Genomic DNA, 25,130 nt, shown 5'->3' with positions numbered 1-25,130 from the left:
TACACCAATGAGGTAAAAAATGTGTTTATACTATCTATTTCGAGCATGTAGTTTCGTGTTAATTTGCTGAATACATTGACGTTTTCACTTGTTTTGATGGGCTCGGGTAGAAGGTTATGGAATACTATGGTTATGTAGTACTTATGTAGTTGTATGTTCTTCGCTGAATTGCAATGTTGTTTAAAACATTTTGAAACTGATCTTGTTTGCATAAGCTCAACATTTGAACACATGTTGTATGGCTTGTTGTTACACTGACATGTATGACGATTTCGAAGATGTTTTTAATAAAAACAGTTATTATAATGAGAGAAATTTACAGAAATGCCATTTTCATGCTTTCGTTGTTTTTTGCAGAAAACTCTTTGATTCTTGTTATTAATTAATTACTACAAGATTGGTGTAGTAAACAACTTCCGACCCTCTCCATTATCAACATCCCTCGAGTTATCCCCTTATATCATTCAAGATCACGCACGCCTCCACATACGAGTTGATATAGGATTAAGATGGTAAACCAAACACCCTGAGGTTCCTCTTACGTAATATGACACATTTTAAACCAATTGAGTTAAAAAAAAAAAAAAAAAAAAAAACATACATCTAGTAATGTAAAGGATGCAAACTGCTGTTATACCCAAATAGGCCTACAGCATTTTTAAATCATCAAATTAAAGTAATTTAATCTTTAATTATCAACATGGAATGGTTTTAAAATTATAGAAGATAAACATGGAGAAAGCCAGCATTACCAATGAATATATTATTGAATATATTATGAACTATTGGTGAATTCTTTAAAGGCTTAAACACTGGCCACCCTCAAAATGTTACCAAATATTCTATTTGATTTTTGCCCTTCGACAGCGTAACCTGAACACGCATAATAGTTATTTTTAACTTTCTGTTGTGGAAAATCAGTTAATACGTGCATAAATATATATTAAAATCCAAACATTTTTATGAGCGAGAATGGATAGCTCTTAAGATTAAGGTTGTCTTAAGATATACACAATTAGGTGAGTGCAATACCAACTTTTAAGTGTTCGGATTTTAGGACATCCTCAGGTTACGAAAATAGTTTTTTTTACATAGAACCTTTTTGGACCAAAATATTTTGCATGACTCACTTACCTAATTCATATTACAGGCTAAGAGATACTCTTGAAGTTAGTTTCTCGTACGTAAACTCAAGGGATTACCTGCATTACTAAGTTTATCTTTGGATAAACGAAACCCTGACACGAGTTTTGCTAACAAGCTCAACTTTAACTTGTATTTGAATATCAAATAAATCAATCTAAATAAAACTTAAACTTTTACCCAGACACATGCCATTTTATAATTTTTTGAATTATGTTATTTAACCCAAAAATTATTGATTGGGATGAATACCATAATAATAATTATTTATTGTGAAATAAGTCTACTTATAATTGATGTCTACTACATAATATAATACAGGGTGTCCATAAAAAACGTTTCAGGACTTTGGGAAATGAATCATCATGCAAAAGGAATACCATTTAGTTTTTTATACAAAAATATCTTTATCTGTGAGGCTTTTGATAAGTAAAATTATAACGTTGTTCCGATTGTAAATTTCAAAATAGCGGCCGTTTGAACTTTTAAAACTTCAATAACTCAAAAAACGGTTAATTCTATGAAAAAAATGACAAGAATACCTTTACTTAGCAGTTAACCTGTTTGAAATATTATATGTATAAATATATGTATTTTACGCTTAATGAGCTATTTTTAAGTAACATTGTCACTCTATTGTTTTGCAAAGTACGTTTAGCTACGCCACTGAGTACATCACAAACACAACATTGTAAATAAGGGCTGTTAGTTGTTTGCCATTGTTAATGTGGGCTAATTCCGTTGTTCAACGCGTATTTGACAACTAGTAGTTCCAGTGTTACTTGGACGATATTTGCATTTTATTTGTGATAGTCAACGTTTTAATTGTCGTTATAGTTTTCAGTGTATTTTTTTCAAAACGTGTAGGACGAATTTTACACGAATCGGTCAAATAAATTTTCTTAAGACAGTATTTTTTTGAATTACCTTGAAAATCTGTTGTAAAAGTAATGGATGCACTAGTTTAGTTTGGGACTATCGCAAATTTGGATGAAAATCATCAAGGATCAAGTGGGAAATTAAGATGACGTCTCAAATCCCTCAAACAATTGCTTGGAATATTTATAGGGGATCTAATTCATATATCTAAGACCCAAATGTCAGATGCTAACCTCAAGGCTACGATCACATACAAACAACACATAATAATATTATTTTTAAACGATTCAAAAAACAGTTTTTAAAGCCTTGATAATATTGAACATTACTTAAGATTAGTTATGATTTAATGTATGATGTCTAGTAAACTATTTGAATGTACAACACTCATAATTTTTTGAATGACTCAAATTTGGACATAATCTACTTAAAATGTAACTGGAGAACACTTTTGGATGGATTTTGTAATTCATAACCTACCAAAAACAAACAGATCAAGGGTTACTCTTAAAACTCTCGTACGTAAACCCAAGGGACTACATACATTACTAAGTTTCTCTTTGAATAAACGAACGCAGACAGAAGTTTGGCTAACAAGCTTAACTTCAACTTGTATTTACAACTGAAATAGAGAATCGTTCAAAATTACCTTTAAAACAATGCCAAGACACATGTTGTTTGATTAGCTTATGAATCATATTATTTAACCAAGAGGGCGTAAGTTGAAAAAAAATCATACACCAGTAGATAAGGACACATTATGTTATGATTAATATAATAAACCACTATAGTTTGAAAACTCATTTTCCCTGTTTTACAAAATAAATTTTTATTCGTATTGAAAGAGTTTGAAAATGTTCAAAGATACATACTTAAGTAAATTTGATGATTAGTAGTGTAACACCACTCTTCTCCTCTTATACAGATTGAAAACAACAATTAACCAGTTAGATTATAATATTCTTATTAATCGTGATATCAATCTATTTGAAATCCATGTCTACTATAGACACACATATATATATAGATATATAGATATTAACAGGATGTTTACAAGCTAAATTTACTGAGAAGACATGAGAATAAATTGGTTTCCCCAATATCAATGTCATATTTCTTCCCGAACTCCAAAATGTTGCTTCGGACCTTATCTTGTCCAATATTATATAGAAAACCACAGGAAACCCTCTATCAAATAAATTGTTAAAATTATAATCCTTATCTAAAACTGTTGGATGTATTAGTTCAATATGTGAACCTATGTGGTTTAATGTACGATAATTTAAACTTTAAACGTAGTAAATAGCCAAATAGGCTAAAACGCTGTTTTGATATTATTTATAAAAAAGGTTGTGCCTGTGAGAGATTGTATCATAATATGATAATGAATATTTCATAAATCATTAGAGTTTTGAGCATAAGCTTAAGCTTTTAAAGCTTAAAGAACTTTTAAACTTTAAATATAAATATGTACATACAAAATTAAAAATTCTTAACTATAAAAAATATGAATATTAATTTTTATTTTACTTAGGCTATACTTGAGTAAAATGTAAATGAATTGTTATTACAAAAATTAATAAACAAAAATGTGTGGTAAAATTTCATGGAAGAATTTACAGTGTGTTTTTTTTTATTTCTTTTACGTCGATAGTTCGGTCGCATAACTCCCATTTGTTCTTGTTGTTTCGCATAAATGATCAAATACAATTTTCTATACGGTTACTAATTCAATATGGATTACTTTTGAATGTTTGCAAATAGCTTACACATTTATTAGTTACTAATGACTTTTGACTCTATTGATTGCTAGAATTTTAACAATTTATTACTATAGTTAAATAGTAAAAATTTGAAAAGAACCTGCCTGTATTGTTAAGCCAATATTATTCTTAAAAAAATACAAAAGTCCCACTTCATCCATTTTTTAGAAACCCTCTTTTATGACGTGGCCTATAACATCTGAAATACTATGTGATATACATAGATGTTTTTTGTTGTTGTCCTAAGACGCTAGGCATGAGCCTGGGATTGTTATTTTTATCACTTCAGGCTAGACCTAGGGCACCTTCAAACCTGAAGGTCGCTGGTTCGATTCCAAGAAAGATTGATACTTGGCTCAAATGCCATTTGTCGTTCAATTATCAATTAATGATGTTATCTTACAACATTTCGATGTTAGAAATTATAAACAAAATAAATACATTTAGTTTATGTTAGGACTATTCCAATAGAAGAAATTTACACAAAGTATAATGGTGTGGATACACACACAAATGAACACATTTAGAAATATATCAATCCCCCTACTAGTCCATAAACAAGGCTCTAAATGGCCTACACAGATTTTAGTATCGAAAAAATTGCATTTTTGCTAAACAGATTTTCTGTATGTGGTAGTCCTATAATATAAAAATTTTGTCTGATGAAACTAAAATATTAGTTTTTAGAATAATTATACCAATAAAATATTATGTTAAGTAGAAATTTTATATTAACTTGACTTCACGTCCTGTGTATAAAATGCAAATATTTGTCAGTATTAGTTCTAGTATTGATTTTTGATTCGTTCCAGTTTTAGCAAATACTCAACTGTGTCGGGACCGGAAGTTTGGTCTCTCGGGAGCTTTACGATGATGGCTTCGTATAATTTGTCCCTCAGTTTATACGATCATCGAGCTTTGAAATATAATTTAGACCCAGTTTTCTACGATAACAAGGAAATAAAAAAATACGTTGATTTAGTAGTAATATTGCACAGATGTGTATTTCATCACAACTGAAATGTACGAATCTTGTTTACAATAAAAAATATGTATGTTTACAAAATATTTACAAGCATATGGAGAAGTATTTTCACCATCGAAGGCCATTTTAAAAACCTAAGATTACATGTTTTATTAATAAAAATCTACAAAAACTCACCTCACAATAGAAGTCAAATGTAGAATAATGACAATAGCAGAACAACAATAACAACGACGGGTTATGGTAATCATAGGACTTTTACGTCCGTTTTTGTTTTATGAAACGTGATAGTAAAAGCAAATTTAATTTGTTTACAAGACCAGTTTGAATAAAACTATAATATTGCAAATATAAATTTATTAACTCAGCAGATTTGCTAAATATGAGTTATTTAGTGTATTCTTTCATTTGCTCTACTTGTGTTTGAATCGATGGTTCTAGTGATTAGGTAAAAACTTAGACTAACCACAATGATTGATAAATCCAATATTGGACTTTTATATTTAAAAAAAAATTATAAAATCGTCTTAATGATAACGATTATATAGCAATTCTGCCAGTATATTACCAATGAATCATGAAACAGATGGTCTTAAGATAAACTAAACCACTTCTGCGATAAAAATAAATACTTTGGTGAAGTAGTACGCGAACCGATTAGTTTTAATACTTGACTGAGTTTTTTAATTGCAATTTATAAACCTGTTCATTGATGGTGATATGACCGAAAAACTGGACAGTAAACTTACAAACTTGTAAGTCGAATAACCTTTACTACCTCATATGTCACACAAAGGTTAAGTCAAGGCATCTGTTGCGAAGGATATCTTCCTCAGGATAACCACATGCATACATATTTATTTGGAATTTAAATTTAAAATACTGTATTGTAGTCGTCACGTTTATTCTTTGCATTCCCTATGATAAATAATTATTACTCCCTCAAAAAGGAGAACTATTCAAACATTATTTTCCATTGTAATCTGTATAATTAATACGCAACATTTGGAAAGTATATACTTATATGGCAGTTTGTCCTATGATTTAATTTGATTTGGATCTAGAATATTTATATAAGTATAGAAAATGCGATGAAGGTAAGGAAAATTCTAAAAAAATATATTACCTCTTTGGATTGGTGTAAGCTACTAACCACACTCTGCTAAAAGGCTGAAAGTTAATTATTAAAAGCACGTTTTGTTATTGTTTCAACTATTTGAAATATAGCAAAATCCCTGAAAGCATAATGAGGGGAATCAATTTGCAATTACATTCTCAGTTATGTTCGTAAGAAGCAGTACGTTTTTAAAATCGTTATTCCTTTATAAGTTATTCTTTATCAAATATAATTCAGTTAAAGTTATATTTCGTCTTCAACTATTAATGAAAGTACTTATTTTTAACACAGTAATGGTGTAAATAATATTATCGATACAAAAAAGTTCTGGGTAGTTCAATAAGAGAAGGCTGTGGGAAGAACCTGTTGATGTTACAATGGGGGTTATATTCAAGTTACAATTGAGGTTACATTGAGCTTATACTGTGGTCTGAGATTTCAGATTCTCTCCACCGCTGTAGGAATTTCCACAACCCTTATCGGTTGCATAATGGATTTGCTGTTTCTACTGAATGAATGTTGTTTTTGACATTTGCATATGACAACATGCACACCTTTCTTCAGACTTTTGTCGAAGTAATTGCTAAAGGTTTAGTGAAATAATACACTGAATTATTAAACGGTTTTTAAGCTCTTAAACTACCTTTTGGGATTCCAAGCCAGTGTTATGTGATTAAAATGTATACTTATGCTCTTTCTTATTGAAAACCACATACATAAACGAAGTCAACCTGTACTTTGCTAAGTTTTCAAGTAAATGTGCAATTAAAAAATACGCTTGCTTACAAGTTTTAAAATATTATGAGTAATCGTTGACTGTAGTAAATTTATTCTTGAATAACACAGCATTTTCTTGAATGAGGGAAATGAAAAAAAAAATAAATAATGGATTATAAATCCAATACTCTATGCAAACCAGAGTAAGTATTCATTTCATATATAATGTTTATTTATTTAAAACCTCCCAAGTACTTAACCGTTTTAGTAAGTCCACGTAAACTAACTTTTGGAGGAAATAATTATATTATTATAAAATGTTTAAATTTGTATAACTTAGATAAAGTAGTGTCAAAAAGCAATGTTTTCGCAAGAATAGTTTTAAAAACAATACATTATAGGAAGAATTGCTAAACCGATTCACATACGTTCTCTGAACTCATCTTTAAACGTTCAAAACAAGCATTTTTGTCTTGTCAAAAACCTTGTAGTTTATAATGCACTGAAGTGAATGTAAGTAACTACAAGATGTGATAACACGTCCCTAGAGCACCTTGTATCTTGAGAAGATTGTATGTCATAACCCTTGATACACGATTCAGCTAAAATACACTAGATAGAAAAGCCTTGTATGCTACGTGTATTATGGGAAATACAAACGTATGTGTTGACCACAAATCTTAAAGATTTTGTAAATGTTTTTCATTTAAAGCCAAACACATTTATTTTATAAACAGTTTATACAAATCAATATAAATAAATCTCTGTCCCCGATTTACAATTTTACTTAAGTGTTTAAACGTGTAATTTAAAGGTAGTTTAATTTACAGTAATCAACGTTTTATAAGCACATTAACGACAAAATTTCTTGTCGCTTTACGCTTGGAATATTGCTTGAGACTTAATTGCATCGTTAATGTTATACAGTGAACCTTAACGACGCTTAACGATTTCAATTACTCGTTACAATTACTACAAACCCGCTGAGTTTCAATGTTTGGTCAAATGCTTAGTGGACAGAAATTTCGTCCTTTGTGAGACAATTACAGTTCAATTCAATTTGCTATCTATTGTTTGTGATTTGTAGCTAGAATTGTTCATGTTTTCCTGCAGAGGAAATCACTGAAGATACATGACATTGTTTTATGACTGTGTAGTGTGTATGAATTATAAGTATATTTTTTGCAGATATTTTTAACACGTATTATATTTGCTTACTAATTTGTAATCCGTCTGTTTAACGTATGTTTTGAGGCTGCAGGGTTACACAAGTCAGATATTAAAACGAATGAAGGCCTTTACGCCACACTTTGCCATAGAATTAAAATATATTTAGGTTATTATGATCAGTAGATTTTTTACGTGTCCTAGATTTTATGTTTAAGGTGAGCTTGATTACATCAGTTTTCCTAGGCCCATTAAAACAATTACTTTAGTTGGTAAATTGTATTTCGTCGAGAGTGATTATCAGGAATCGAGAAGGATTAATCTGTGTTATAACCTTCCCATAAAAGATTATAACAAACGACGATTAATAGCGGTATCTATCATTCTGATACGAATCCTTTCCGTGCTTTAGGTCGGCAATCATCGTAAATTTCTTAGATTTCAGGTCTTTTACTAGCTTGAATTTTGTTGCTTAAAAATACAAAATTTTATTTTTGATACTTAAATTAGAGGGCATGAAATCAGGAAAATCTGTAATAAGCCCTGTATGATTCCCATTTTATCGAACACTGACACCGCCTTTACCCCAGCGATAATTGTGATTTCTTTACTTATAAATCGACAACTTGACTGATTTGTGCCACTACAAAGTGAAAGGAATTAAATTGGTACCTACCGAATGCTGAAAAACAAAAAATATAGGCTTAGGTTTGATTTAAGACCATTGATTGTAAACAAACTCACATTAAACCATATTTGGCCATTTGGCAGGGGAAGGAGGTATGTTTTTGACTATAACAATCATGCTGAATCTTCTCTACTAGTCTTTGCAATATTTAACAAGGATTGTACTCTAAGACATTAAGGCATATTTTGCTTCGAATCTTTTCTTATATAAATGTTATCGTTTATCAGATACGGAGGGTTGGTAACATATGTTTCTTGAGAGAGCAGTCAAGGGAATGTTATAAATAACTCAAAAGGCTGAATAAAATATTGGAGACTTTGCTCCTAGCCCATGATTCTGTAGCACCAATGGTACTTTCAATATTCACTGAAATAATACTTGATTCTAGCTGTATAACGTATATTGGTAGGGATAGTAATTTTCTGAATCTTATAGTGTTATATTTTGTGTCTCGTGCCTTTAAAATTGTAAGCCTTTTGTAATAATAATTCCTGTTTGGAAACAGATTTTGTTGGCTGAGCTGTGTTGGCTTTACCAAATCAAAGATAAACAAACATGACTTATGAGATCGGATTTTCTCTTTATAAAACTGTGTAGGTTCCAGCCCTAAGTAAAAATAAACATAGAAAATTACTTAAACTACTTAATTGTTCTGTTTAAAATATACTACTGCATTTAAATGCAAACATTTTTTTCAAAATCTTTTAACTGTCGATTTTATACATATATTAAAACCAAAACTCTGGTTCTACTTCATTCTATTTCATCGTCGTCTATTCCTGCTCGTAAATGTTGTATTTCCGTAGCATTACTCTTATTAAATCTCTTATTATTCTTTATTTTTTATAAAAATATTTTTCCTATCACTACATGGGAACTATCACATCAATTTAACAGGACATCCAATAGTCAATGACAGTACGCAAAATAGTTGATTTCCCCTTAATTAAATCTGGCACGCAAAAACAGCTGATTTCACTGTTGGTGTTTCTATGAAACGCTAAAATCCGGTAAACAAATAACATAACCTAAAATACCAAACATAAATGAAATTTTATATACCACTAAAAGGTTTATGTGTGTGTTGTGATAGGTTAAGTATGGCGATATTAAAAATCTTAAAGGATTACGAGTACAAAAAGTCATTACCACTCTCGAAATGCAGACGCTCAGCTAAAGTGCGACCATCTATAGTTCTTAAGGTTCAAAGATGTACGTTGCGCCTTTGATGCTCAAAAATCAAACATGAAGAAGACGACTTCATTAATTAATATTGTACCATTGTATACAAACAAGAGCATGGTCCAGGGAGACGTGACACAGTGATTTGTGCTAGAGAAGCAATCATATCCCTCGGTCGATACCAAATTAGTGTTTCCAATTAATGTGGTTAGTTTCTGGTGATCTGAAAATGGTTGTGGCGTGAAATCTGTGACGCAATGGACATGTGTTTAAAACTGAAGGGTAAGTAGTTTTTGAGTTAGTTGCTAGTTTAGTAAGTGAATAAGTAACAGTGTCGATTTAGCACATACAAATTGAGGTTCAGACAAATTTTTTAAAAGATTTTTAATTTTTAAATCTTTCTCTGTAACTATGACGTGTGAATATAATAAATTATTTGATTTTTCATGCTATATGAAATAGTTTGTAAATTTCGAAATCTAATATTTAGGGGGTCAAAAACTATAAAAGCTAGCGTTTACCCCAGAAAACCCTGTTCCCATATTACAATCACGCTGGCTTGCAAATTCGTCGGAATAAATGTAGAGTTACACGTATTGAATTACTTTGAATCGGATAATATGTGTATTCATGTTCGTACCACGATAACTAAACCAATAGTATTTTTGGACTCTGGCTACATGAAAACAAAAACGTCAATCGGGGTCGGGTCCAGGTCTGACCATAAGACCTGTACTAGCTTATTGCCCATATGGGAAATTCGCTATACCATTCGGTAAACACTACCAACAAAATGTCATCAAATATTACGATTGTAAAAAATAATTAGAAGTGTTATAATAGTTATCAATTACAAAACCTTAAAGGAAAGTACCGGTATCTTTTACTCTGATTATATATTATTTAACTCAACGTTATATGGGAATTCAAAAGCTTGATTTTAGTAAATTTTGAAGTAAGAAGTGTATCGATGATTGTTTTGCGTAATACAAATGCGTGTTAGAGAAACCCCCAATAAAATCTCTATTTTGCACTCGGGAGACATAAAACTACTCAAATTTGTTAAGCAGTGATTAAATTAAACTGAATGCCCTTATATGTAGATTGTATAACATTTACAATTATTTCTAGAAGCAAACATGTGCTAGCATTTCATGAATGCATTCTGAATTTAATAAGTGTGTATGAAGACCTTAAGTTAAATTCCACCAAAAGGTTGGATGTATTAAACTCTTCCATAAATACACAGGTAATAAAACATGTTCAAATAACTGTGAATAAGAAGTCAAATAACTTTGATAGCTAGGAAACCAATAACACCAAGCGCTTTGCCGTTATCGTTGTATACCAGTCAGTCTATATAATTCTCACTGGAGCAATAATTGCTATCTCATCTTTTATTCAAAGGCTACGCTAACGGAGGTTTATTTTCTCCATCAAGTCTTCATTAAACCATCCAACTTTATATTGGACCATTGGTTCCAGCTAAGGCTGAGTCTTTAATCTTAAATTGAAACTTTTGCTTACATTCAAAATGTATCAATATATAAATCATATACATATTTATTTCAAATACACGTTGCTACGCTTAGTAACCGGAAACAAACCTTGCCTGAATTATTATAAACATTGTATACAACAGTTATGTTACATAAATCTTTCTACAACAGTGAAGTCCAAGCTAGTTCCATATGCTAAAGTAATCGATAAACTGTTTACAAATATGCTTATTTCATTGTCTCTTTAAATGATAATTGACGAAATAGGTAATTCGCCTTCGTTTAAGCAACGCTTAAGATGGCACTCGTATCGTAGATTTTTACGCTGTCGTCGTCTTCAAAGTTTGGCCGTGGAAGTATATATTTAAGCTTAAAAATCTCTAAAAAAATACCACTCGCGTATAAAAATAATGTGTTGTCATTTGAAGCAAAAAAATTTCCATACACGTTTTTTTTTTTGACAGTGTAGTCTTTGACACAGAACATTTTATGCTCTTAAAGCGTATGACATACATCTATGACTACAAACACTTTATCAAAAGATATGTAAATACTAAATGACCAATACAGTAAACAACTGGAGTAATTTATCGCATTTAAAATGCTTAACTGTGTGTCTCTAGTCACCAGTTTAGTCGGTTAGCTCCCCAGCAATTCACATATCCGAAAATATTAAAAATACACAAAAGGACATCCCAATGAGCTTACGTATTAGATTTTCGATTTAAGTAGTCATAACACAAAACACACAACGAAAACGTTATCGCATGCTATTATTTCCAAACACCTAGTTTAACGACTTTAGTTTTAGCTGTACAGACGTTATTGGTAATCAACATTTTCGTAATTACTTTTTTTTACAGATAAATATTCAAAGCCCGGTCTAAATTATACTTAATCCGGACAGATAAATGAATTGAAAGTAATAACAGTGTGTTCTAGTGGTTATTTTCTACTGTGCTATTAATTTATTCAGTTATATTTTCAACCACAGACATGTGTTTCAGTTTGCGGCGAAACAACCTGTGTTTTATCAACAGAACGTTGACAAATGCTACATCAGGTGAACCTAGTTTATATAGAATGCTATCTAAGCGTGAAATGAAATAGCTCTTCGATATTACACTGTATTTACTGTATCTCTCGTTGGGTGTGCCTGTATCTATAAATTTATAGGTATTATTATTTCTGGGCAAACAGTTTTTAGTTCTATATGATTTTGTTATTCTTTTTATTACAAATTTATACTTAACGCACTCAGGATTAATGTCAAATAATATTGCCATTCCGTCATAATTTTTTTTATTGAGTTAGTTTGGTTTCTTTCTTAATGTATTTCATGAAAAATTTCATTTTTTAACGGCAGAAAACTTTATATTTCCATCACGGAAATGTAGGTAACATGAGTTTTTGGATATCCAAGGTTTAACAAAATAAACAATCGATGAACTCAGAAAAAAAAATTGTATTAGTTTAAATATGCAATGTTTTTTTTTCATATTGCACAAATGAATAACCTTGTTTTCGATAGAAATATCAAAGTTAAAAACGTAAATGGTAGAAATATAACATTCTGAACTGTAAAACCATTCAAAAAGATACTCGTTCAGTAGAGATTGACCAAATGAACAACTCCTGAGCTAACGAGATTACAGAGAGGCTTTTGAGCTTCACTGAACTACTTTCTACCAAATATTATCACAAAATAAAAAGTGGACCTCCAATATAATAATGTCCAATCCATGTGTAATGTGTCTCTCCAATCGTTGGTATTTTGAATATGAATAACAAAAAATGGTTGAAATGATTTTATGTGATTATTATTGAAAAAATGACATAAGTTCATATCTAACTATAATATATTTTTCCATATTTTTTTGCAAATTAGTTAAATTATCATCTATAGTTAACTGAAAAGTATAAATCTTAGTTACGTCTAAAATTTTATGTGATACATCAATATCAACTATGTTTTGGACGCCATATGAAAATAGTTCAAGGTACACTAAAATTAAGTATTGAACGACTAACTTTTTAAATTCTTATATACAAATGAGTGTATTCATCCCTTTTATAAGTTAAATAATAATATATTTAATAATCTTGTAAAAAGTGTGGGGGAGCAAGATGTCAGGTCCAAATTTCCACCAAACAACAATGGATTTTATCAATGTGATGATGACATAGGGGCTAAGCAAGGCCACAATTTAATGTGGCCTTGGGCTATGACTAAAAGTGTTTGGTGAATGTTCAACACAACTACAAAACTATAATTAGGCATTTTAAGAGGAAGTTATCTGGGTTCCCTCACCACCTTTTCTTAGTGTATGTTACAGCTGATTGACAGTTTGAGTTTATTAACAGCTTTTCAGCTGTTGTTTCAAAGGTAAAGTAAGGTGATGGAATTGCCCAACTACAATTGCCTAAACTTTGCGAAGTAAATAGATTCAAGTAGACTAGTTGCAAAAGATGGCTCACGCTACAAGCTACGTGTTAGATGACTTTATGCAACATTCAAACACGAGCTATTTAGATTGTCCGACCGTAGCTTGAGCTTTTAATATTCACAAACGGAATATGAGAGTACACACTAATATGTCACCCACATACATATTGTAGCATATAGAAATAATGGACTTCCTCCAGTGGATGAGCCAACGTTCAAACTGAAGAGTGTCATTTTTATAGAATGTTGGTAAATTTTAACTGTATTTTTAAAGCGAGTTTAATTCAAAAGGTTTAAATCTAGGTGATACAATAGCAATAAAAAGAACTTGAAAATTTAGAGGATATTATGGTACCTAGTTATTTATTTTAATTAAACTATTATATTTTGTTTTAGTTACATTTAAAAAAATAATTTATAGGTTACATCATCTTTCCGTCTGAAAGCTAGTCTTGGGGGTGCCATGTTTCGGGTCCAAGACCCATTACCAAATCCACATAAAATTGAATTTGTCTATAAATCTGACGGAAGTCCTCATCAAAACATATACACAGGTCAACACATAAAGTTCATATTTACACGCAAATATTTAAAAAGCTGCAAACGGGCCACATTTATTCACGGGACCAACCCACACAGGTTGTACGGCGGACACGACAACTGTCCAATGAGGACCCAACCGGGCCCTAGGCAGCGATGTTGTTGGTTTAGATCCTGGTACGCCCCCTGCCCCTATCCTTATCACAGAATGAATAGTAGACATTATCTTTAACCTGTGGTTTTATCAGTACAGTCGATCCTTGTACTGTACCGGCTCACCTCTTGCTTTGATGAATACATTCCACGCACAGGTCTCTGTAGCCCATGTGAAGAGGCAAATGCAAGGTAAAAGAGGCCACCGACATTAAAAAAAAGAGATTGAATGGTACCAGTGTTACCAATTCGACCATCGCAACAAACTTTTTTCGGCAATAACACGAGTGTGGTAGAAATTGAACAGAAACCATTAGACTAATAAAGCAACATGCACTGTCACACTCGCGATGTAACAGTGACCACAATCCCTGTATTATTCTGTTAAGTGAGAAGTTCTCTAAGGGTATTGGTTAAACCACGTCTGGTGGAATTTACGCGATGAACCTTGGTAGACTAATCACCTTAATCCTGTGTTGAAGTTATAAGCTACATGAGATACTTGACAAGTTTTGGGGTGGATTATTGTAGTTTTATCTATACTAATTCTTTTATCATGTGTACACGTAAACACACGTACGGATACGCACATGTACTTACACGTATTTGGAATTTGCAGATTGGCCTTAATATTCTTTTAGTACTGCAAACGATTAATTTCTACATTTTAAAACAATTGATACAAGAATACTTTAAGTAAGGACATTTGATGAAATTATTTGTAAAATATTATTTTAGATGACGAAAAATGTATCTGTAAAATATATAAACAACATATAAAATATGCAATATTGTGGTAATAAAATTGTTCAAACATAATAAGTAATTGGATAATTAAAAAGGTGCTGTATAAGCTACTTGGTTAGTATTTTTTGTTCAGTTTAGTAGAATCTGTTTAAACAGGGGTTAAAGTGTGAAAATATTTTGTCCTGGAGGCCTGAAAGAGGTTGAAATGCCATTAAACAAAAACGCTTTGGTTGAGAGCCTATCATATTTGTCAAAGGCATCTTTACTCTTCAAAGATATGTGTCATTCGCAACTACCTTCAATTAAAGTTCTTCCTCTAGAAAACTTAAGGAAAAACACATTTGGTATTACGTATTTATGGTGTTAGGTGAATAAATGTCTATCAATTAATCTGTTTTTTCGATAGACCAAGAGTAATTTTTCAACACAACACTTCACTACAAGCCATTAGCTATGCTCGGTAGTCCCTGTATTGCGAGCAGGGCCAATTCGTACATTCAGTGCTTGTCTTTTCTTGATACAGAATGTTACGGAGTAAAACAAATTCAAGCAATTACTTAAACATTTTATATTTTTATTTTCGTTACGACAACATACATAACGTAAAAAACATTTAATAGTAGAAAATTGTATCCTTCATTTATCATTTCAAAGTTGATGTATCAAAGAGCAATGCGAGATCCAATTTGTTTAATGAAACTTAAAAAGGTATTTAATTCAATGAGTATTTGCTTATGTCGACCTATAATTTACTTATAACTAATCATTAACACAATTTGCACGTAAATATTTGACCAAACACTACACCAAGACATTTTATCGGAAATCCTAAATTTAGTTTTAAAGTTCCTTCTGTTAAGTTTTGAAGATTGCTTTTATTCACATATAGTGTGAGCTCTCCTAATGCTAATCATAATTTTTCAAACTATTTAGCCTACAGAAAAAAATATACTACAAAAAAATGGCATGTACTTCGCTACTCCTTCTCTACTAGAATACATTTTTAACGATTCCATTTAAAATGGATTTCATATTGGCTACTTTTCCATACATTTAGTGGTAGGTGAATCACTCTTTATTGTGTTGATTTACATGTGTTGAACAGAATAAGAATAAGAATATATTTATTTCCAAAATTACAAATTACAAAAATTACAATCGTGGCTGTAAAGCAAAGTACAAAGGGAAAGAAATCCCCACAAAGACTGTACATACAGTATCTGCGTGTGGGGAGAGTCTTCTCCGTCGCTCACCACTTCACAGACAAGATAACAAAATAAACAAATAATTATTTAAATAAAAAGAAGTATTTTTTTTGCCATATTGTTGGCATAAAAAGACTGGACATGAACAATATTTGAAGTACTTGAATGAAGGCGCCAGTAATGAAGTAGTTTGCTATTTAGCCTAATTTAGTTTTAGAATCGTCATCGACTTTCATTATGCCCTGTACTGGGATCTGATGAGCTCTTCGGCAGCATCATCGCTCAGACCGAGAAGCCAGCGCCCAATCTTTCTGCTGAAAACCGTGACACTGTCTCCCTCCCATTCTCTTATCTGTATGGGGAGATTAGTGCGTATAATGTGGGCTAGATAGTGAGGGGTAAGAAGTTGTGCTTTATTGTTCAATTTGGGAACGGAGATGCCTATGTGTGTTCTAGATCTAGTGTCAGAAGAATGTAGCGAATCGGAGAAAATTTTGCTTTTGTTATTTTTTGAAAAGGTTATAACTGTTTTTAGGAATAGTTTCCTGATGTTAAGGACTGGAAAATTTTGGAAAAGTAGGTAGGTGGGGTATCTTTGGTGTTTTTTTAATATGTGTTTGATTATGGATTTCTGGGTAACAGTTTACCTTTGAGAGGTAAACTATAGGTAATTGCATCGAATTTCTTTTGCTTCGGAAACTAATTTTGAATCCAAACAAAAAGTGTGATTTGAGCCATTTGGACATTTAGTAAAATGTTTAACTCGTCTAGAAAACAAAATATAAGTCCCTTAAGCAAGCAGAATAGGCCTACTCAGTTTAGAAAACACTTGTCCACCTAAACATTCTACGGTATTAATAATGTTTAGGGACTGGGTGTTATCTAAACGAAGTGTTTGTTGCATTTTGTTGCATTGGAAGTAATTTATTTGTCTAGATTTACATGAATGCACTAAGAATGATAGTTGGCTAAGTCAGAATACATAAAAATATACTTTATCTTGAAAGATTTAAATTAGATTCTAAGTTGCAAATGAACTTCAACCTGATGTCTAAAGTGAGGATCGATGACGTCATTACGGTAATGTACAGCTGTTAGGTGCTTAGCCAATAAAGCTTTCAGCCGGTGAAATATCAGCTGGGTTGTATCTTACTCTCTGTGTAATTTGAAAATAAGGGCTTGATTAGTAATAAGTCACACAATATTTTAGTTCTAACCCCCGGAACAATAATAAATCTATTGAATACTATATCGCCCTTGGGACTATCAATTATTATTCTATCAACTGATTCAATTTATACACATTACTCTAAACCTAAACATTTTCTCGAATGAATTATTATTTTAATTTTGGTTCAAAAATGGTTAGCTAATATTAAGTCAATGGTCTGGAATGATAACATAATAATTTAATTTCTTCTTCTCAATCTCAGGACTGGAAAATAACATAAAATGTGTAAGGTGTAACAATGGTACACAAAATACATTTAGATAAAGTTTCAGAATCAAATATCGAACACACCTATTTATAAATGTATACAAAGACATGTCTGTAAGTAGGTTAATGTTGTCGATATCGGGGAAACGCAAAAGCTCTCCAGCCTCTGCCGAAATTTGATACTCCTTCAAAAGATTGATGTCACAATCCATTTTGTTGACCCAATATCATGTTGAAGCCAACTGTAATAGATACGTTGTATAACACGTACCTTTATGATGAATAAATACGTTGAAGAATATTTTCTATTCAATAACTGTCAGATATTCTAAAATATTTGTTAAGGTATTTTTTCCATTATCAACGTTAAATTACACGTTTGAACTTGAATTCACCTTATAACAAATTTTATATAGTTTAGCTATGAAATTTAGTAAACCTACGATAAGGATATGATAAGTTTAGTCGTAAAATAATTAGTTACCGGTAATGTTGTTTTGTAATTTTGTGTGGATTCCAATAACGCTTTGAACATTTTTAGAAATTGTTTTTGTATTTCAAAATGTTAAACAGGAGAAACCTACTTATTTAATGTTTATAATTTCGTGTTAGAGGCAACATTTAATTATGTCCACATATGTGTTATGACCATATTGCAGGCTTACTTGTGCTATCGGTCAACTAGTTTGTGATATTACTGTTATACGAAACTATACAAAGTGAGGACTGGAAACTTTCTAATAAATAAGTAATAGTTGTTGAACGTTGCACAAACTCTTATTCTAACTGGATATTATTTCTTACGGGCTTCTTTGAAATGAATAATATGAAAAGTGCATCATAATGAATATCTGAAAGTTCTAAACGAACTCGGAAAAGAAAACCCAATTTTTTTTAAAAATATAAGATAATATACAACTGATTATATAAATGATGATGAATTCCCCTCAGAGATTGGTAATTTTTTTTCCTGATAATGGTCTGTGGCAACAACAGATATTGGTAAATACAACTTACAGACTTGTAAATCCAGTAACCTTTACAACCTCTCGTTCCCACCCCCTCATATGTCACACAAAGGCCAAGTTAAGATGTCTCTTAGAACGGAAAACTGACGTATAAATATATTCCACGATTACTAGAAAAATACCGGTATGGATCATGAACATAAACAAATGACGTTGTTGGCCCGAATCCTATACTGATAGCATTGAAGATAATGTTTTGGCAGTTCCATGCAATGTTAAATAATGTTTATATTCGGTCCAAAAACGAATTTGTTTATGTTTATGATCCATACCGGTATTTTTCTAGTAATCGTGATATATTCCTTTGGTATATATATCACAATTCTGGTGCTATATATATATATATTTGATATTTTGATCATACAAAAAGTTAAGCGTCTAATAACACTTTAAAAATATTTTTACCCTTACATTCTTTTAACAAGACGGCTAATACACATCAAAGATGGTAGTAGTGGTGATTGATTTTGATTGAACACTCCAATCAACAATTTTAATGTGTTTCCCGTTGGAATAAATAAATACATCATCAGACCCGATCATAGGTGAATGTTCACCTATGATCCACCTATTGGGTCTGATGATGATAGTATAGCTAATGCTGAAGATGGTTAGTTAAGGAATATTTTATGTTTTCAAATTTTTTGCATTTTAAAAATATCAACAATTTTTTTACAAACCGCGAAGAACCTCCATACTTAAAAAAAGCAGCAACGGATATTGTTAAAATCGCCTACCAAATAAAATGTAGTTAGAATGTCACAATAAAAATAAATATAAAATTCTGTTTCCTGCTTCTTATCCCTTGAAATACGCATGGAAAGCCGTTAGATGGTAGGTGTGCTTATACACGTGGATTTGCGTAAATTATCCCTAAAGCTTTATTTATGTGCATGCTTTTTACATTTGCATTTTTATAGGTTGCCATAGCCGTGAAGGTAAAGAAGTGTATTTACATAACTTTTTCCACAATCTCCTCAACAACACAAAACTAAATTTAACAACACTTAAACGTTTGTTATATACATATATATATATACATATATATATATAGAATTCTTTAATTTACTGATTGAGAGACTTCCACAGACACTAGGAGTTTTTTTAATCATACTAATATTGTAATTCTTAGTAAACGAGTAAAATATAGTATTTGAACTGTGGTTGGTGTTTAACCTAAACCTAAGGAGTTAATTAAATAAGTAGTCACAAAGCAAGAGGGTGTATAATCAAGGAGTATGATTAAAAAACTAAAAATATTGTAAAGATCGCTTATAATCTAATATTAAAATTTAAAATAAAAAAGGTTTGCAAAGAAAAACTTTGTTGTATGAAAATAGGGAATATAAGTGAATGTAAGTGAATACAAGTTGTGATAACTCGTCCCCGGAGGTCCCTGTATCTGGAGAAGGTTCTATATCCTTCATATCATACAAGTCAGAGTCATTCATACAAGATTAAGCTACCTTATATACCTTAAAGTTATAATATACTATGTATACTTCAATCTCAAATAGAGACCATAAAAATTAAGGTATTTTAAGCCAAGTGGAATGGAGATGAGTGTATGATGAGTGGCGCGATCTTGTAGTCTAGTTAGTGACTAAGGCCGACATATTCCTTAGACACAGCTGTTAATTAATAGTCCATACAGGAAATGGCAAATAAGGGACCTACAGTTCATGGTGGAATCCGAACCACATTTTGTTCTTTGCGATTAACGAATTAGTATAATTATCTGGACACTACTGCGGATAGTCGTAGAACTCACTAGTGCGAACGTTAATCCACACCAGAGAGTATTGCATCCACAGTGCTTGCCCATAAATATCCGCAATTCGTGACCTCCTAGTAGCTGGATGGCACCGTCCTAATCAGGAATGTAGCTGGGCGTGCAGGGGAAAATGTAGCTAATAAAAGGTTATATTGACAATGTTGTTTAGCTTTACGTAGTATCTTGTCGAAAGCTCATAAATCAGCCCCGTGAGTGTTTTGACCAATATAATAAATAGTTATACACTAATATAAACAGAGTTTGTATGCATACAAAATTGTGGTCATTAAACTATATGAAATACACCTTAGTTTTTACATCCAGTAAGAAGAAATAACGGTTACATACCTATACAATTTACATAATCGTTATATTAGCATTAAGAGGGTAGTTTATGATACAACTTCAGGTAATTCTACGGTTGGAATAGTGGGGTTGCATCCTTTATGTAATACAATAAACCCTAATGACGCTTAACGATTTCAATTACTTCAGACCCACTGAGTTTAATTGTTTGGTCAAATGCTTCGTGGACAGAACTTTTCACATTGTTTTGTGAGGCAATTAAAGATCTAATTAGCTTGTTATTGTTTAGGTGATGTTTCATGAAATATACATCTTACTAGTTTGTACTAGGGATTGAAGTAAAAGTATTGAAAGATGTAAGTACAAGTAGTATCATACATGTCCAAAACCTGTCGAATTAAAAATATAATCAATATTATTGTTTCTTTAACAGGATATTCCCTGTAAAACAACACATTCAGTTATTTAACAAAAAATATATATTTTTTAAATTTAATAATTAAAGTGTTATCAGTCGTGACTTAGTGAAAAATATATAAAATTATCAGGCTATTTAACTATTTTGGTAATGTTGCACACTATAACTTATAAGCTAATCCAAGTTTAACTCCAAAAATGTTATGCAATGGATATAACGTTTTTAATATTGTGATAGACTTAAAATTTATATTTAAAGTTAGAGTATTGGAATCGGTTAATCATAACAGGTATCGACCTGTTAAATTGTATCAGTGAATTGTATCGACAATTCACTGTGACTGTAACAGCTGTGTTATTCATTACCACAACTCCACTACCCAAGCTGTGTTATAATTAATTAATTGCAATTTCATTTACTTCCACCCTAGAGCTATCAGATAATTTGTACAATAGATCTCTTATCGAGCACGCTATTTGTACACCCATTTGTAGGCACATGAAAAAGATTTATATTTTGAGTCATTCTTACGTTTCTATAAAGTAGGTACAAGAAAAAATTATCGCATTTGAGGACAGAATACTAGTATATTAACAGTCTTAATATACTATATGGACAAGACACGATTTTTGAAGAAAATTTTGATAACATCACCTTAAACTAAAATAATACGAATGAAATTTTTCACATTTGATTTTGATATTGTTAGTTTATTTCAAGAAAAAATCAAAAACATATACGTCCAATGACACTTGTAATAATATATTTACACTTGACGCAAGTGTAATTAGACAAGTACAAGTGACTTATTAAAAGTGTTATTTTTGCTTTTTTCAGGTAATTTAATAACACGTACGTACGCTGCTGATCAAGAAGTTATTTATTTCAAAGTAAATTCAGCCAACTTCCCATATTTAATTATTATAAACTTAATTTATTAAGGTCATAAACTACAATAAAATCTGCACATGGTTTATAATTTACATACAAATTTGTTTCTGTAGTGGGACTTGTTTCGGTTGGAGTGATAAAATTATTTTTTACCTAATCAAATAGTTTCCAGGATTGTTACAACTTAATCAATAAAATATTATATTAATTCTTTTATTTTTACTTCTTTTCCCATCCAAAAGGACAAGGTTATAAGCCAATTTAAGTTACAGGTAATAGTTATTTCCCCTGCTACGCCCAATTAAACTTGCCTGTGAATTGTTTGTTCTGTGCTAATGCTTTCGTAAGACTTTAGTAGACTGTTAACTACGTACTTTCAACAAGGCTTTAACACTGCATTACATTAAATGTCATTAAATTATTTAAAATTATGATTAGTTTTTGAAGGGAGCATCCCAACTTTTTAAGAAGAAATAACTACTAAACTTGTATTAATTTCTCACAAAGATTAAAGGTTTTTAACTTATTAAATTCTGTATATTTCAAAGAGAAATATACAAAAACAATTTAAAATAACTTCTTGATCAACATTGTATGTGTTATTAAATTTACGGAAGGAAAAAAAAAATACGTGATGTTATAACTTATTGCCTGCCATGGTCTTTCTGAATAATTGATACCTACAAAATAGTATTTGATTTATGATTTTGTAAATATTGTCATTGTCCATTTTGTAAATTATATATTAAGTCTGTTAATTAAGAATAGTCCTTTTGTCTTGTCTGTCTTGATATTTTTAACACGTTTCATAATACTTAAAACATATATGTACGCTTATACTGTTAACTCACTATACGATAAATTAATATACATAAAAGATGATAGTGGTGATCAATTTCGATTGGACACTCCAATAATTATCAAACCCAATAGGCGAATGGGTGTAGAATCACATAGACCTTTTATGTATATATACCATCTTGTGAGTTAACAGTATAAGCACGAAACTAATGCTAATACATTCTTTAATAAATTAGTTTCAACACTTAAATGTATGTTTTAAGCGTCATTAGACGTATCTTTTATTTGCTTCCTGAAAACATTTTTTTACGGATAAACGTGGCAGCTAAGCTATTTGTTGTAAATCAGTTATATTTTTATGGATAGTAGTTCACGAAAAATAACACTTTAACACGTACGATAACCAAAATATTCTTTCGTAACAATATTACAAAATTTTGAAAAATAAAACCTATTTTCACTAATTTCATTTTATTTTACACATTTTAGTAGTTTAATTAAAACAGTAACCAATGTGACCACATATTAAAACGCTCCACAATTTCCACAAAGACCAGGAGGACCGGTGTGGTTTGTATTGCACTCATTCCCGCATTGGTCCCATTGAACACACTCTAGCAGTGCATTATATTGTGTGTTATCTATAGAGTAGAAACTCTATATTGACCTGATAATGTGTTATTGACCCAGTGAAATATTATATTCTTAATTTTATAGCACAGTTCTTTAATAAAATACCCTCGCACCGAAAACCTACAGGTTAAAGCGAATTTACATTTCCCTTGTTAAATTTTCACTCAAATATATTGTCAGGCAATATCTCCTGTATATCGCCTGTACAAATAATATTAATTTTGATGAGTACTTGGGCTTGCTGCTACAGGGATGGTAGATTAAGAGTGTTGTATTGGAATGTTAATAGCTAAATATGAAATAAACAAATTTGATCAAAATATACAACTGAACAAGAAAATTATAACAGTTTATCTATTTAAAAAAGAATAACATGGATATTTTAAATTCAATGTTCTCCGTAACCATTACGTGGACCACAACGCTTCAATATATGCTATATTTAAATATTCTTACTCACCTTACCGTAAAAATTACGGTAAACGTTTTTTTTTTACAATATGGAAAAATCAATAAAATGGTAGAATACGTGATAAAAAGGTATAGATACCATTAGTAATATTATTGTAAAATACTCTGAGTTAAAAGGTGTACCTTTTTAACCGTTGAATTAATTATTTCCGGCTATTTATTTTGTAAAAAAATCTTAGGCTGGTCATATGTGTATCTTGAAATAGCACGGGAATCGAGGGAATGTTGTAAATAACTCAAAAGTCTAAATAAAACATTAGGGACTGCTTGCATCCTATATTTTTGTAGAAGCTGACTTTACGTTGTAAAATAGTTTAATAAATTTGTTCAAGTTCAATTTAACCATTTAAATTTTTAAATAGTATGGCATTAATTTATTGGAAGTCATAAGTTGTTTTCATTATTGCTGGCTAAATAACCCATGGATTAATTGAGATATAATTGAAAACAGAAGAATGTAATTATGCTATGTAATCAAAGTTTGCGATGCCTTATCTGGGTGATGTAAGCATTTCTTTAACTTAAACAGGGTTAGATCATTAAACGCTAAATTTATCTTATCTTAAGTAGTTAAAATAAACGCCATCATTAATCTGACTCATACATTAGATTGTCAACAACCCTTATATAATGGGTAACGGGTGGATGTAACTATGACATTTTATGGGGACAATAACAAAAGTTGCAATAGCTTCCGGACTAAAATTTACACAGCATTGGGGTTTGGTTTGTTTTATTAAAATGACTAAGCTATACTATTTTAACTGTAATCGTTCAAGTAGTTTTTGTCCCGTAGGCCCAAAAGGATATTTCTACCTAAAACTCTAACCCTTAATTTTTCACCTAAATAATATTTTCTTTATTTACTATGGATAGAATGGGAAAACTTTTTCACTACATTAATCCTGCTATTGGTATGAAATAATCGTCATAACTCCCAGTATTATATAATACATCTAAAATAGTCTGCCTTTAGTAATTCACAAGACTGAAAAGCAGTAAAGGCAATTAATAAATGCATAATTAGACGAATACGTCCTTAACACCTATAGGTAAAAAAAAAAAAAAAAAAAAAAAAAAAAAACACAATATGCTGTGTGTTTAGTATAAATTCAAAAGCTCACCCTTTGTAGATTTAA

This window comes from Macrosteles quadrilineatus, unplaced genomic scaffold (genome assembly GCF_028750875.1).
Source record: "Macrosteles quadrilineatus isolate MER2022 unplaced genomic scaffold, UCM_ALF_1.0 Scaffold_6__1_contigs__length_79288215, whole genome shotgun sequence".
In the NCBI taxonomy this organism is placed as follows: Eukaryota; Metazoa; Arthropoda; class Insecta; order Hemiptera; family Cicadellidae; genus Macrosteles; species Macrosteles quadrilineatus.
This window is presented reverse-complemented; position numbering follows the sequence as displayed.